Consider the following 17,133-nt stretch of genomic DNA (forward strand, 5'->3'; position numbering starts at 1 on the left):
AGCGGAGACTTTCTACGACGTTTACTGAATTGTAATTCTTTGCAAAATATTAAACAATTGATTACGCATAAGCTTGTTGAAATAATAAAATGCTCTAATTGTAATAAAAGACCCAATCGACAGATGTCAGATAATTTGATTGCTCAGTTATATATACCCCAATAAAGAAATCTGGAAAATATGGAAAATAGCACATGTAGCAATTGTTGAAAGTCAGTCTCTTCTTGAAAATTCAGGCCGGCTTAGTTGATCAGTTGAACATGAAAATAACGAATTTAAATTTAACAAACATTCCTCAAACTGAGCTAAGATTTGAAAATAAAAGATACGTGTTATCAAGTGCTGGTCCTAACAGCAAAGATTTGTATTTGTTATTTTATGTTGAAAAGTAATATATATATATATATGTCAAAAAATACAAGGGATAATTTTGTTTGACATAAAATAATATTAAAATGGTTGAGAAATATGCAAATTTTTTAAATAACATGGTTGGCAAAAATCCTCGTACTGAACCCTCCTCGAGGGTGCCGACTGGAAATGGCGCTACAGTGTTCCTAACCATTGTCAGGAGGCGCGCAGCAAAGATCAAGGGTCGAAACTATGTGCTCTGGTTTTATAATTGCCAAGTTATATGGGAACGACTCTTGGTCATAATACTGAGGTATATATATCTAAAAACACATTTTAACAAATTTACAATGTTAAAAGCAAAAGCGACTGCGAAAATTTCTGATATCCCACTAAAAAAACCTCTACGCGAGGTAAAAGTCTAGTGACGAAAGCATATTCTAGCCCCAAAATTTCTGATATCCAATTTTGTGACGAACAAAATTGAGTTTAATATAAAATTAAAATAAAATTAATAAATTATTAACAAAAAATAATAAAAAAAAAAGCCACAAAAAAATTGGCATTCGGCACTGCGCAAAAATTTAATATTAATCTTTTTAATCTTTTTGCGCACAGGGCAGAATGCCAACTTAAGAAGGTCTCCTTCTTACTATGATAAACCAAAAATTTGTATTACTCTAAGCCGTGGATCACTCGGCTCATGGGTCGATAAAGAACGCAGCAAACTGTGCGTCATCGTGTGAACTGCAGGACACATGAACATCGACATTTTGAACGCATATCGCAGTCCATGCTGTTATGTACTTTAATTAATTTTAGAGTGCTGCTTGGACTACATATGGTTGAGGGTTGTAAGACTATGCTAAATAAGCTACAATCGAAATCATTTCGTTATGTGGTGAACTAATGTGCTACAAAAATAAAAAAAAATCCAAATGCCTCGTCATCTAATTAGTGACGCGCATGAATGGATTAACGAGACTCCTACTGCCACTGCTAACATCTCTTGGGGGCGTCAGTTTGGCGCATTGTACCAAACTCGCTGTATTATATGCTTGCATATTCGAATACCGTGGTCGTAATCCTTAACTGGAACACGCCACGTTAAATAAATCGGAGAGATCCTTTGATTCTGTCCCTATCTACTCAGTTTGTTTCTGACGTTCGTCGCGAACAGACGTTTATTTCGAGTGCGCGCATCGCAGTGTTTCGTTACATATAACGGTAAACGTGATAAGCAACTTTCGAAGTGAACAACAAAGCGGAATTGCGGTACTTTGTACGCAGACGCTAACCAACGGTAAAAACAGCGATAAGAAGTGCTCAAATTGTGTGCTAAGTGCGGTTTCGAGCTAACTTTTGTACTGTTAAGTGCATTGGTACTGGTTTTCAACCAGGATGTCTGAGGATAGGCGCGGCCGCTCTAGCAGCCGTAAGCGGAAGCCAACCGTTGAGGAAATCAACGCCAAGCGGTTAGCCTTGGAGATGGGACCTCCTGCCGTTCCCGAAGCGCCCACCGTCGCTGCCGCTGCCTCCATCGCAGCTGGCTCTGCTGCCGTGCCCCACCGCTGCTGCTCCTGCTGCCGCTGCCTCCGCAGCAGCTGCTCCGCTGCCGCTGCCCCGCTGGCTCGCTGCTAGCTCGCTGCCGCTGCCTGCAGCTGGCTCTGCTGCCGCTCTGCTGCTTCTGCTGTGTTTTGATGGTGCTGTCGGCCGCTCAGCATTCACAATAGTGAACAGCGGAATGGAGACAATCCTGGCTGAGATATCGAAGGTGCAGAAGCTTGTCAAGGAGACCGTCACCAGGACAGGGATCAGTGCAACCGCCGCGTGTGCTATTTTGACGCTGTTCAGAAGTACGACGACCTCAACCTGGCGCTGGTGACCAGACTAGCAGCCCTGCAAGCCTCTGCCCTCTGTTGCCCCCACCGCTGCCTTTGTTGTTGCCCCTATTGCTGCCCCAACGCTGCTGCTGCACCGTAGCAAGCTACCGCGCCAGGAAGCCGGTAGAGACGTGATCTGCTGTGGTCGAAGCAGGTTGTGGAGAAAGTGCGCAATGAGGTTGCACCCGTTCTCGATGTTCGTGTCCACGAAGTACGAGAGCTGAAGCGGGGCGGTGCGATCATTCGCACACCGTCAGTTGGCGAGATGAGGAAAGTGTTGGCCAACAAGAAGTTTGCTGAGGTCGGATTGGTGGTTCAACAGAATCGTAGCTTCAAGCCGAAGATTACAGTGTTCGACGTTGACACCGCGATCAATGCCGAAGAGTTTATGCTGGAGCTCTTCGCGAACAACTTCAGGGAGCATATGACCGAGGCGGAATTCAAAGGAGGCGGGACGGTCAACCTAAACCTGGAGGTTGACGAAAAAGCTCTGGCCATACTTGATGGGATCGGACGGGTCTACATCAAGTGGTTTTCATACCGCTGCCGGTCGCTCGTCCGCACCTATGCTTGCCATAGGTGTGTTGGGTTCGACCACAAGGTCTCACAATGCCGGCTCAAGGATGCAGTTTGCCGACAGTGCGGACAGACCGGCCACATTGCAGCGAAGTGCACCAGTCCGGTGGACTGCCGGAACTGCCGTTTCAAGGCATTGCCTTCGGGGCATCATATGCTCTCGGAAGCATGCCCTATTTACGGTGCGGTGCTAGCGAGGGTGCAAGCTAGACATTAAAACGTTTAGCTTCATCCAAGCAAATTGTGGTCAAGGACGAGCTGCCAACATCGAGCTCGGAGTACGGATGAGAGAGTCTGGACATCTGTTCGTACTGGCTTAGGAGCCTCACGCTTGTTGTCACCGAATCTCGGGATTCCCAGCCGGGATGCGAGTTTTTGCTGACCGTCAAGCTAAAGCTGCTATCGTCATAGATAACCCCGATGCCATCTGAATGCCCGTAGAGCCGCTCACCACCGACTTTGGAGTATGCGTGAGTGTCACTGGGAGATTTGGCACAATCTTCCTGAGCTCCGTATATTGTCAACACCAGGAGACTTGGAAGGACTATATTGGAAGCAAAAGATGGCGTTGCTTGACGAATGCTTGCTGAGCGAGTGGCAGCGCAGATGGGACGACGGTGATACCGGACGGGTGACACACGAGTTTTTCCCGAGCGCGGGCTTCGTCTCTCTAAGGCGAGACTTTCGCTTTACGATGCACGCTGCATTCTTGCTGACTGGCCATGGATCACTTAATGCATTTCTGCATGGAAGAACTCTGAGCGAGACGCCCGCATGTGCTTGTGGTGCTGAACGTGAGGATTGGCTACACGTGCTATGTGTATGCCCACTCTATGATGATCTGCGGTTCCTCGATGGACTCGGGTGCACAACGAACGCGGCGTTTGAAGCGTGTCTGGAGTGACGGAGACCCAGGAGAGGATGCAGTTATAGACATTTGCCCACGCCGTGTTTACCAGGCGTCGGCAAATGCTGGAGGAGAAAGGCGTTGGTGGGTTGCCAGTCCCGAGCTGAATAAGCTAAGACTGGCTTCACCTGTGTGGTTGGCGGGTCTTAAAATACTACGACAGTGCACCTCTGCTTGTCGTATGAGGCGACTAAATGAGGTACCAGGGCTGTCAGTCCCGAGCTGAATAAGCTAAAACTGGCCTCACCCGTGTGGTTGGCGGGTCTTAGAATATCACCACAACACAATTAGCGACATAAAAGACAGCAAAGCAAATAATTAAATTATTTTGAAATTGTTTTATAGGATTGAATTTAAGGCAGACGGTTTAAAGCCATGCTATATATATGTATATCAGTTCCTTTAAAGTAAAAAATATCTCGTTTGTGTATATAAAAGAAATACTTATAATAAAAGAACTACTACCACTACTACTATTAATTTTATGTACAAAGCTCACCTTTTGCACAGTGCACGATGCCAATTTTCGTGTTTTTTTTATTAATTTATATTTTTTATTTAAAATTTTATATTAAACTGAATTTTGTATGTCACAAAATTGCATTTCAGAAATTTTGGGGCTAGAAATTGTTTTCGTCACTAGGCTTTTACCTCGTTGAGAAGTTTTTTTTTGTGTTTTAACATTGTAAATGTATATTAACATTATATTATTTTAACATTACATTCATATAACATGTCTAACATAAATTACACTATGTTAATATAACATTGATATAACATGTATAACTTAAATTATATAATGTTATTATAACATTAACAAAAAATTTGTACCTGCTGCCCCACCCATCCAGGCGGTGTGCAAAGTGAAACATATGCTGAATTTAAATACTTTACCTATTAAATTGGTCTTGTAGTTGGATATTTTAGTTTTCTGTCGATTACAGAAAAATTGGGGGGCTTGGCAAAAACCTAATCTGCGTGCACAACATAGCAGTATTGTCACCAAATTTGGTATATTTTCTCTGTTTATTAAACGATCTCGATTAAATTTTTAGCACTCCTTAAAACCATGTCCTGTGTGCCAAGTCTCAAGGCTGCAGCTTTAAAATTGCTCTTGTTACTACATTTTATATCATTTACGTGGGCGGACGTGGGCGTGGCCAAGTTCTAAAATAAACTTGATATAGGTCAACATTAGCCTGGCCGCGGCTTGTAACGAGTTTTTTCTAGTTGGCGATGTCAATGAGAACAGGGCTGAAAAATATTCGTTTTTACCTCAAAAATACACTTGCTAATTTTGAGCCCGATCGGAGATCATTTGATGGACCCAAAAACGGGACAAAGGTCACCACACGGCATTTGTATGAAAAAATATAGTTATTGTATGAACAACTTTTTTGTTTGTAAAGATATCTTAACCAAACTCACAGGTTGTATATTTGGGAAACCCCTGACGAAATTTGGTCAAAAACGGGTTACCATATCATATAGCTGCCATAGGAACAATCGGGCTCAATTAACCTTTATTATGAAAAACTTTTTTGTTTCTACGGATTGTATATTTGGAACGGTTTGTTACACCCTGACCAAATTTGGTCAAAATCGGACTACTATATCATATAGCTTTCATAGGAACAATCGAACTAATAATGGAAAAAATTAAAAAATATTTAGTTAACTTAAATGTATATTCTATAAGATTGGTTACGATGTCTCATAAAACATAAAAGATTTTCATACTAAGACTTGATTTTCACCCGATTGTTCCTATAGGCGCTCTATGATATAGTGGTCCGATCGAAAAAAGAAATGAGAGGAATCTACATACTAAGTTTGGTGTCACTAGCTTTTAAATTGTTGTTATAATTTGAATATGAAATTTCGATTTTTAGGCGGTAAAGGGTGCGTGGCCAAATCCGGAAACAAAATTGATCTGCTTGCAATATAGAGGAACCTACATACCAAGTTTTGTGTCTCTAGGTCGTATAGTCTCTGAGATCTAGGTGTTCATACTAAATTTTTTTTTAAATTTTTTCCATTATTAGTTTTTGCCATAGTAAGTACGGGGTCTCCGACAGTCGAGTATGCTCGACTGTAGCACCGGCCCACTAGTTTTAATTATAATGAAAAATTAGGTACCCACAGCTCGCTTCGCTCGCGTTGCTACTGACGATATCCAGTGTTGTGCCATTACGCGTACACAATGTAGACAATCCGTAAACAATGCCAACAATGCATAAACAATGTCTACAATAGTATCCTTCATAGCTTTGGCTACGCTGCTGGTTGATTTTTGCTGCTGTTATCTATTTTTTTAAATGGCTGAAACCCATGCTAAAAAAAAATTTAAAACAAAAAGCTAAATGCAATGTGTCACCCAATTGCAATTATCTATAATATTTATATTTTATTAATTTACACGTTAGATATAACTTATATCGATATAAATCACTGCGGACGGCAGTTCGCGTTAGTGACGAAAGCATCACGAAGGGTGCGAAAGGCGACTAACTATATATACAGCTAAGTTGGAAAATTTGCTACGACTGTCCGATCAGATCGAGTTATATACCGATCGAAAGGTTTAGTCTTAACTTACAAAATAGCATACTTAAACTTTTTCTAACCAACTTGGGTCATGAGATACGGGGGTGTAAGTGGGAGGTGAAAAATTTAGATGATTGCAGCTAATGGGGCTGTTAGAGTCTTTTGGTAAAATTTTAAAAATACGCGTCGATTGATACCTCAATCACCCAAATCCGATAACTGGTTCAAAAGATAATTAAATTTGAAAATTTTAGTGGACTTCTCAAAATGAAATGAAAAGTCAGTTTGTTTGTCTGTTTGTCTGTTTGCATCAAAGCGCTAAAGAAGCTTAAATGTAATGATGGGGATTTATTCCTTTTCGAAAATCTAGAAATGTTTGTTCTACGACTTTTTGAAAAAACCGCTAGTTTAGCGGGAAAACGCTAAATCCCGGAAAAATTAAAACCTCAACAGTTTCCAAACCATTGAAGCTATAGATATGCTCTATATAACATTGGAAAGGTGTGGTTGGGCTTTTAGGCATACCTTTAAACTTTTTTTCTAAAGTACTCAGGTAACATTTTACAGGTGAAATAAAGTTTTTCAGCTTACATTTTGGAGATTTCTGACAAAACGGCTCTAACGATTTCTGTAATACGTACAATTTCGCGTTTTTTGGTATATGAAACATAAATTTTGGTTGAGGGGTTTGGAAGATATTACCTGTTTAGTGAATATATATTTTTTAATAAGTATTAAGAGGGTCAGCAGCATCAAGGCAAGCGTAGCAGAGCTGAGAGTGTACAGATGAAAGCTTGGCGTTGCTGCTAGACAGTCTTGTTTTATTTTGCGTTGCTGAAATACCCAGCGCTGCCAGACAGTTTTGTTTTGCGTTGCTGAAATATTTAGTGTTGCCAGACCGTTTAGTTTTGTGTTTAGACGATTTATATTTTTAAATATGAAAGAATTTCAACTAATAAATTTACATATTGTTTTTTTATCTGCCTGCACAAATGATAAAGTAACAAAGTCAAAATTAAAAGCAATTGCAAAAATTTCTGATATCACACAAAAAAACCTTTACACGAGGTAAAAGTCTAGTGACAAAAGCATACTCCAGCTCTAAAGTTTCTGATATCCAGTTTTGTGACAAACAGAATAAAGTTTAATATAAAACTTTTAATGAAAAATATAAACTAAAAATAATTATACTCTTTGCCGGCATTACTGATAATATTATGTAATTCATTGAAATCCAAATTAATCAATAAATCTCATGGAACAGTTCTTAATTTAATTAAATAATTCGAATCAATTTAAAATTTTACCGACCAACCAGGACGCTACTTAGTAAGTATTTTGAAGTCTGTTTTTTTTTTTTTTTACGTATATATTAATAACTTTTTATATTATTCTAGAAGTGGGCTCCCCAATATGAATGGAGTGGTCGCGGTCGTGGCCGTGGACGTGCCCATGCCACAGTGAGTGCGGAAAGTGCTGCCAGGGTTGGGAAGCTGCCCCACTCACATACGCTCCAGCGGCCCAAGCATGGATGCAAGAAGGCGCAGCGGTTCATTCAGGCTGGGCCCAAGTCGGCCAGCCACAAGGAGGAGGGCCAACCGGTGCCCCAATATGTGGCCCAACGTGGCTCAACCGGTGGCCCAACCTGTGGCCCAACCTGTGGCTCAACCGGTGGCCCAACCGGGGGCTCAAATGGTGGCCCAACCGGTGGCCGATGTATTGGTCCGCCTGGATGAATTTGGAAATATAGTTCCCGGACAAAAATGGAAAAAATAAAATAAAATAAAATACCAAAAAAAAAATCTAATTTCATTTTTATTTAAAGATTTAGTTTTATTGGAAATATATAGAGTATTTAAACTTTATAAAAGTATTATGCAAAACTCGCGATTTTTGCCGAAGCGACAAATTCTAGGAATTATGCCAGCGCGCGCAACATTGATGATGCGAATGTGTTATATATAAAATATTGTGTATAGTAATATAGTAAATAAAGCACATACTCGATGCTTTATATTTAACACTTTATATAACTATTAGAGCTATATTGCGTATTTTATTTTATATTACTGTTCGAATTTTCATAATTATGCTCATTTTAATTTATGTTTAGTTATGCATAGCGTTGCAAAATCAATTCTAGGTCGTCGAAAGTTGACAAAGACACGATTGTATGATTTACCAAGAAATGAAGGAGAAAAAAATATTAATGATTATAATGCACCAGTTTTGCTTGCTTGGTGTGGAAACATGGATATTCAATTTATAGGCGAAAAGTCTGGCTCACTAAGCACTTATGTTTGTAAATATCAAACAAAGCCTGAGAAGTCATTTGCAACAGATGATTTAAGAGATTTTTTTGAAAATAAATCTGTTGCTAGTAATTTGTGGAGATTTGCAATGCGTTCATTGACAAACAGGGAATGTAGCCCTTGAGGCAGCTGATACATTGCTGCAGCTGCCCTTATTTGGAACTGATAAAAATACAGTTATAAGAATGATAGATATACGCCGGAAAGAAGTCGAAGAGTTAAGCCAAGAAGTGAGCTAAATAAAAAGCAGGACGAAGATACTGATATATTTTTTCCAAACTGGGTCGACGAGCATTATCCCAATCGTCTTATTGATTAAGAAAAATGAACTTATACGATTTTACGAGTTATTTCAATATTGTGAAAGTAAAGCCAACTGCAAAAATGTTATTTGGTATCCCTATGAAGGTGGTTACTTACGTAAACGTAAAACGCCATATTTAATAAACCACTTTAAAACAAACAGAAAAATGCAACCAGAAAACTATTATTACGGGCTTTACTCTTATTTAAACCTTGGCGTAATATTGAAGATCTTAAGTGTGGCTTAGAAAATTATTTTGAAGTGTTGCAAATTGTAAAGATGATTTGTTTGATGCAATGCGATATCATGAAAAATTGGATGAATTGGTAAAAATAACCGAAGAATTTGAAAGTGAGTTAGCAAGAGTTTCTAATGAAATGGAAAATCCAAGTATAAGCCCTGAAGATGATGAGTGTGAGAATATTGTCGGATTTGAAGTATTATTGGAAAATGAACTAAACGACATGGACAATCTAGCCTTAAATGCAGACAGTCTTTCTATTTCTGATCAGATCGCTCAGCTTAATTCAGATTGACGAAGAATATTTGATGAAGTTATAAATACTGTAGGTAATTATTGTAGAGCATGGAAAACAGAATTAGAAAAGAAAACATTGAAGAATCCTCGGCTATCTCCAAATAATGTTTTACGTAAATTCGTTTCTGGAGTTGGAGGAACAGGAAAGTCGTTTCTAATAAATATGTTGAGAAAGTTTATTACTAAATATCTTGGTGAAATCTCGTTGTTGCTGAGCCAACTGGAATCGCAGCTCGAAATATAAATGGCTTAACAATTCATAGATTATTAAATTTGCCGGTGGAGCATGGAGGTATAGCCAAGTATAAAGCATTAAATATTGCTAAGTTACAAATAATGCGAGAAAACCTGAAAAGTGTATGTCTTATTATAATTGATGAAATATCAATGGTCTCAAATGTGACTTTACAATATATACATTTACGTCTTTCAGAAATATCTAAGGTATCATACCTTAGAGCATCCTGATGGCTGGTTTGGAAGAATAAATATTTTATTATTTGGAGATTTATTGCAATTAGATCCAGTAAATGAGCCATCTCCCTTTGTTAATATTTCTAAACAACGATTTGAAAAACATTTTTGTGGCCTTCTTAGTATAAATTTATGGACAAAGCTATTTTCCTAAGATGAGCTAACACAAAACATCCGACAAAAATCCGATCAAGAGTTTGCTACGACCTTAGCACATATAAGATTAGGTATTTTAGATGAAGAAGATTATGAGCTTTTATCCACAAGAGATATTAAATTAAATAATAATACTATTGAAAGCTGTCTTTCTGATCTTATTGAATACATCAATAAATTGCCTACAAATACAATATGCTTATTTCCGACAAGGAACAATGTATAAGCTTAATATGGGAGTGCTTAACATAATTCCTTCTGAAAAAATTTTCCTTAAAGCTGAGGATGTAATAGAGGCTAAAACAGCTCTTCAAAAAGCTAAAGCTGCAAAATCTTTAGAAGCACTAAGAAAAAAAGGCAAATGCTCGACAACAGCTAACTTAGCAGATGTAATTGAAATAAAAAAAGGTGCAAAAATTATGCTACTTCGAAATCTAGATGTTCCATCAGGATTGGTAAATGGAGCGATAGGAGTAATTAAAAAGCTTCATGAAACGATAACTACCTTCAACGGCCGCTTGGAAAAAACGGTTGTTAAATTAACTGTTCAATTTGAAGATAAAGAATATGAAATAGAACGCATTGAATCAAAATTTCAATTAAATCAAAGTGTTTTTATCGTGCGTAAGCAATTTCCCATAAGCTTGGCGTATGCAATTACCATTCACAAAAGCCAAGGCTTAACTTTGACATCTGGAGTTATAGAAATTGGTGACACTGTTTTTGCAAATGGTCAAACATATGTAGCGTTATCCCGATTAAAGACACTCTCAGGTTTACATAAACTAAATCTTAATCCAAAAAGTATAAAAACAAACGACGGGGCTATAATAGAGTATAACCGTTTAAGGAGTATTTATAGAAAAGATCTGCAACACCTTGTTGCAAATAACAAAAAAAAAATAAAAATGTTTTTGATAAAAATATATATACGAGTAAGAAAACAACAGCTTTCATAGAACCATCGATATTAGATACAAATTTAACAAGTGCAACTAATAATAATAATAATTCAAATGATACAATTATCCATAATATTCGTGGTATGGAAAACCCAAATAATGCTTGCTATGCTAATTCGGCCTTTCAGTGCCTAATAAACATTAAATGCATAAAAAACTTAATTTTAAATGACACAACTAGCAATATTTTAAAAGCTCCATTTACAAATTACACAAACCCACTAATGATGGGGACAAATGTAAATATTTCTGACTTATGCTCTATGTTATTTGAAAACATTGAACAGCAAGATAGCGGAGACTTTCTACGACTGAATTGTAATTCTTTGCAAAATATTAAACAATTGATTACGCATAAGCTTGTTGAAATAATAAAATGCTCTAATTGTAATAAAAGACCCAATCGACAGATGTCAGATAATTTGATTGCTCAGTTATATATACCCCAATAAAGGAAGCTTAACATAAACGAGCTAATGAGCTTTAATTTCGGTATCTGGAAAAATATGGAAAATAGCACATGTAGCAATTGCGGAGCTTGTCTTCAAAGTCAGTCTCTTCTTGAAAATTCAGGCCGTGTACTAATATTCTCACTTTGCTTAGTTGATCAGTTGAACATGAAAATAACGAATTTAAATTTAACAAACATTCCTCAAACTGAGCTAAGATTTGAAAATAAAAGATACGTGTTATCAAGTGCTGTATTTCACCATGGTCCCGGATTCAATGAAGGACATTACACAGCAGTTTTACGTAGGGATGGAAAATTTTATAAAGCCAATGACGCAATGATTTCTAAGTGCCCTTGGCCTCGTAACAGCAAAGATTTGTATTTGTTATTTTATGTTGAAAAGTAATATATATATATATGTCAAAAAATACAAGGGATAATTTTGTTTGACATAAAATAATATTAAAATGGTTGAGAAATATGCAAATTTTTTAAATAACATGGTTGGCAAAAATCCTAGTACTGAACCCTCCTCGAGGGTGCCGACTGGAAATGGCGCTACAGTGTTCCTAACCATTGTCAGGAGGCGCGCAGCAAAGATCAAGGGTCGAAACTATGTGCTCTGGTTTTATAATTGCCAAGTTATATGGGAACGACTCTTAGTCATGGTACTGAGGTATATATATCTAAAAACACATTTTAACAAATTTACAATGTTAAAAGCAAAAGCGACTGCGAAAATTTCTGATATCCACTAAAAAACCTCTACGCGAGGTAAAAGTCTAGTGACGAAAGCATATTCTAGCCCCAAAATTTCTGATATCCAATTTTGTGACAAACAAAATTGAGTTTAATATAAAATTAAAATAAAATAAATAAATTATTAACAAAAAATAATAAAAAAAAGCCACAAAAAAATTGGCATTCGGCACTGCGCAAAAATTTAATATTAATCTTTTTAATCTTTTTGCGCACAGGGCAGAATGCCAACTTAAGAAGGTCTCCTTCTTACTATGATAAACCAAAAATTTGTATTACTCTAAGCCGTGGATCACTCGGCTCATGGGTCGATAAAGAACGCAGCAAACTGTGCGTCATCGTGTGAACTGCAGGACACATGAACATCGACATTTTGAACGCATATCGCAGTCCATGCTGTTATGTACTTTAATTAATTTTAGAGTGCTGCTTGGACTACATATGGTTGAGGGTTGTAAGACTATGCTAAATAAGCTACAATCGAAATCATTTCGTTATGTGGTGAACTAATGTGCTACAAAAAAAAAAAAAAAATCCAAATGCCTCGTCATCTAATTAGTGACGCGCATGAATGGATTAACGAGACTCCTACTGCCACTGCTAACATCTCTCTCAGTTTGGCGCATTGTACCAAACTCGCTGTATTATATGCTTGCATATTCGAATACCGTGGTCGTAATCCTTAACTGGAACACGCCACGTTAAATAAATCGGAGAGATCCTTTGATTCTGTCCCTATCTACTCAGTTTGTTTCTGACGTTCGTCGCGAACAGACGTTTATTTCGAGTGCGCGCATCGCAGTGTTTCGTTACATATAACGGTAAACGTGATAAGCAACTTTCGAAGTGAACAACAAAGCGGAATTGCGGTACTTTGTACGCAGACGCTAACCAACGGTAAAAGCAGCGATAAGAAGTGCTCAAATTGTGTGATAAGTGCGGTTTCGAGCTAACTTTTGTACTGTTGAGTGCATTGGTACTGGTTTTCAACCAGGATGTCTGAGGATAGGCGCGGCCGCTCTAGCAGCCGTAAGCGGAAGCCAACCGTTGAGGAAATCAACGCCAAGCGGTTAGCCTTGGAGATGGGACCTCCTGCCGTTCCCGAAGCGCCCACCGTCGCTGCCGCTGCCTCCATCGCAGCTGGCTCTGCTGCCGTTGCCCCCACCGCTGCTAGCTCCGCTGCCTCCGTCGCAGCTGGCTCTGCTGCCGCTGACTCCAGCGCTGCCGCTACTGCTGCTGCTTCTGCTGTTTTTGATGGTGCTGTCGGCCGCTCAGCATTCACAATAGTGAACAGCGGAATGGAGACAATCCTGCCTGAGATATCGAAGGTGCAGAAGCTTGTCAAGGAGACCGTCACCAGGACAGGGATCAGTGCAACCGCCGCGTGTGCTATTTTTGACGCTGTTCAGAAGTACGACGACCTCAACCTGGCGCTGGTGACCAGACTAGCAGCCCTGCAAGCCTCTGCTCCCTCTGTTGCCCCCACCGCTGCCTTTGTTGTTGCAAGCTACCGCGACAGGAAGCCGGTAGAGACGTGGTATGCTGTGGTCTCATGCTCAGACCCAGCCATGACGTCGAAGCAGGTTGTGGAGAAAGTGCGCAATGAGGTTGCACCCGTTCTCGATGTTCGTGTCCACGAAGTACGAGAGCTGAAGCGGGGCGGTGCGATCATTCGCACACCGTCAGTTGGCGAGATGAGGAAAGTGGTGGCCAACAAGAAGTTTGCTGAGGTCGGATTGGTGGTTCAACAGAATCGTAGCTTCAAGCCGAAGATTACAGTGTTCGACGTTGACACCGCGATCAATGCCGAAGAGTTTATGCTGGAGCTCTTCGCGAACAACTTCAGGGAGCATATGACCGAGGCGGAATTCAAAAGGAGGCGAGACGGTCAACCTAAACCTGGAGGTTGACGAAAAAGCGCTGGCCATACTTGATGGGATCGGACGGGTCTACATCAAGTGGTTTTCATACCGCTGCCGGTCGCTCGTCCGCACCTATGCTTGCCATAGGTGTGTTGGGTTCGACCACAAGGTCTCACAATGCCGGCTCAAGGATGCAGTTTGCCGACAGTGCGGACAGACCGGCCACATTGCAGCGAAGTGCACCAGTCCGGTGGACTGCTGGAACTGCCGTTTCAAGGCATTGCCTTCGGGGCATCATATGCTCTCGGAAGCATGCCCTATTTACGGTGCGGTGCTAGCGAGGGTGCAAGCTAGACATTAAAACGTTTAGCTTCATCCAAGCAAATTGTGGTCAAGGACGAGCTGCCAACATCGAGCTCGGAGTACGGATGAGAGAGTCTGGACATCTGTTCGTACTGGCTTAGGAGCCTCACGCTTGTTGTCACCGAATCTCGGGATTCCCAGCCGGGATGCGAGTTTTTGCTGACCGTCAAGCTAAAGCTGCTATCGTCATAGATAACCCCGATGCCATCTGAATGCCCGTAGAGCCGCTCACCACCGACTTTGGAGTATGCGTGAGTGTCACTGGGAGATTTGGCACAATCTTCCTGAGCTCCGTATATTGTCAACACCAGGAGACTTGGAAGGACTATATTGGAAGCAAAAGATGGCGTTGCTTGACGAATGCTTGCTGAGCGAGTGGCAGCGCAGATGGGACGACGGTGATACCGGACGGGTGACACACGAGTTTTCCCGAGCGCGGCTTCGTCTCTCTAAGGCGAGACTTTCGCTTTACGATGCACGCTGCATTCTTGCTGACTGGCCATGGATCACTTAATGCATTTCTGCATGGAAGAACTCTGAGCGAGACGCCCGCATGTGCTTGTGGTGCTGAACGTGAGGATTGGCTACACGTGCTATGTGTATGCCCACTCTATGATGATCTGCGGTTCCTCGATGGACTCGGAGTGCACAACGAACGCGGCGTTTGAAGCGTGTCTGGAGTGACGGAGACCCAGGAGAGGATGCAGAACATTTGCCCACGCCGTGTTTACCAGGCGTCGGCAAATGCTGGAGGAAAGGCGTTGGTGGGTTGCCAGTCCCGAGCTGAATAAGCTAAGACTGGCTTCACCTGTGTGGTTGGCGGGTCTTAAAATACTACGACAGTGCACCTCTGCTTGTCGTATGAGGCGACTAAATGAGGTACCAGGGCTGTCAGTCCCGAGCTGAATAAGCTAAAACTGGCCTCACCCGTGTGGTTGGCGGGTCTTAGAATATCACCACAACACAATTAGCGACATAAAAGACAGCAAAGCAAATAATTAAATTATTTTGAAATTGTTTTATAGGATTGAATTTAAGGCAGACGGTTTAAAGCCATGCTATATATATGTATATCAGTTCCTTTAAAGTAAAAAATATCTGTTTGTGTATATAAAAGAAATACTTATAATAAAAGAACTACTACCACTACTACTATTAATTTTATGTACAAAGAAGCTCACCCTTTTTACAGTGCACGATGCCAATTTTCGTGTTTTTTTTATTAATTTATATTTTTATTTAAAATTTTTATATTAAACTGAATTTTGTATGTCACAAAATTGCATTTCAGAAATTTTGGGGCTAGAAATTGCTTTCGTCACTAGGCTTTTACCTCGTTGAGAAGTTTTTTTTTGTGTTTTAACATTGTAAATGTATATTAACATTATATTATTTTAACATCACATTAATATAACATGTCTAACATAAATTACACTATGTTAATATAACATTGATATAACATGTATAACTTAAATTATATAATGTTATTATAACATTAACAAAAAAATTGTACCTGCTGCCCCACCCATCCAGGCGGTGTGCAAAGTGAAACATATGCTGAATTTAAATACTTTACCTATTAAATTGGTCTTGTAGTTGGATATTTTAGTTTTCTGTCGATTACAGAAAAATTGGGGGGCTTGGAAAAAACCTAATCTGCGTGCACAACATAGCAGTATTGTCACCAAATTTGGTATATTTTCTCTGTTTATTAAACGATCTCGATTAAATTTTTAGCACTCCTTAAAACCATGTCCTGTGTGCCAAGTCTCAAGGCTGCAGCTTTAAAATTGCTCTTGTTACTACATTTTATATCATTTACGTGGGCGGACGTGGGCGTGGCCAAGTTCTAAAATAAACTTGATATAGGTCAAAATTAGCCTGGCCGCGGCTTGTAACGAGTTTTTTCTAGTTGGCGATATCAATGAGCACAGGGCTGAAAAATATTCGTTTTTACCTCAAAAATACCCTTGCTAATTTTGAGCCCGATCGGAGATCATTTGATGGACCCAAAAACGGGACAAAGGTCACCACACGGCATTTATATGAAAAAATATAGTTATTGTATGAACAACTTTTTCGTGTGTAAAGATATCTTAACCAAACTCACAGGTTGTATATTTGGGACGGTCCTGACGAAATTTGGTCAAAAACGGGTTACCATATCATATAGCTGCCATAGGAACAATCGGGCTCAATTAACCTTTATTATGAAAAACTTTTTTGTTTCTACGGATTGTATATTTGGAACGGTTTGTTACACCCTGACCAAATTTGGTCAAAATCGGACTAATATATCATATAGCTTTCATAGGAACAATCGAACTAATAATGGAAAAAATTCAAAAATATTTAGTTAACTTTAATGTATATTCTATAAGATTGGTTACGATGTCTCATAAAACATAAAAGATTTTCATACTATGATATAGTGGTCCGATCGAAAAAAGAAATAAGCTTGATCTGCCTGCAATATAGAGGAATCTACATACTAAGTTTGGTGTCACTAGCTTTGAAATTGTTGTTATAATTTAAATATGAAATTTCGATTTTTAGGCGGTAAAGGGTGCGTGGCCAAATCCGGAAACAAAATTGATCTGCTTGCAATATAGAGGAACCTACATACCAAGTTTTGTGTCTCTAGGTCGTATAGTCTCTGAGATCTAGGTGTTCATACTAAATTATTTT

At 39.5% G+C, this 17,133-nt stretch overlaps 2 pseudogenes; both read left to right on the top strand.

The window, feature by feature from the left end:
- Positions 1-1,027: 1,027 nt before the first annotated feature.
- Positions 1,028-1,206, top strand: LOC117794369 (annotated as a pseudogene).
- Positions 1,207-12,496: 11,290 nt separating this feature from the next.
- LOC117794370 lies at positions 12,497-12,675 on the top strand (annotated as a pseudogene).
- Positions 12,676-17,133: the final 4,458 nt, after the last annotated feature.

Source organism: Drosophila innubila, chromosome X (genome assembly GCF_004354385.1).
Source record: "Drosophila innubila isolate TH190305 chromosome X, UK_Dinn_1.0, whole genome shotgun sequence".
Lineage (NCBI taxonomy): Eukaryota > Metazoa > Arthropoda > Insecta > Diptera > Drosophilidae > Drosophila > Drosophila innubila.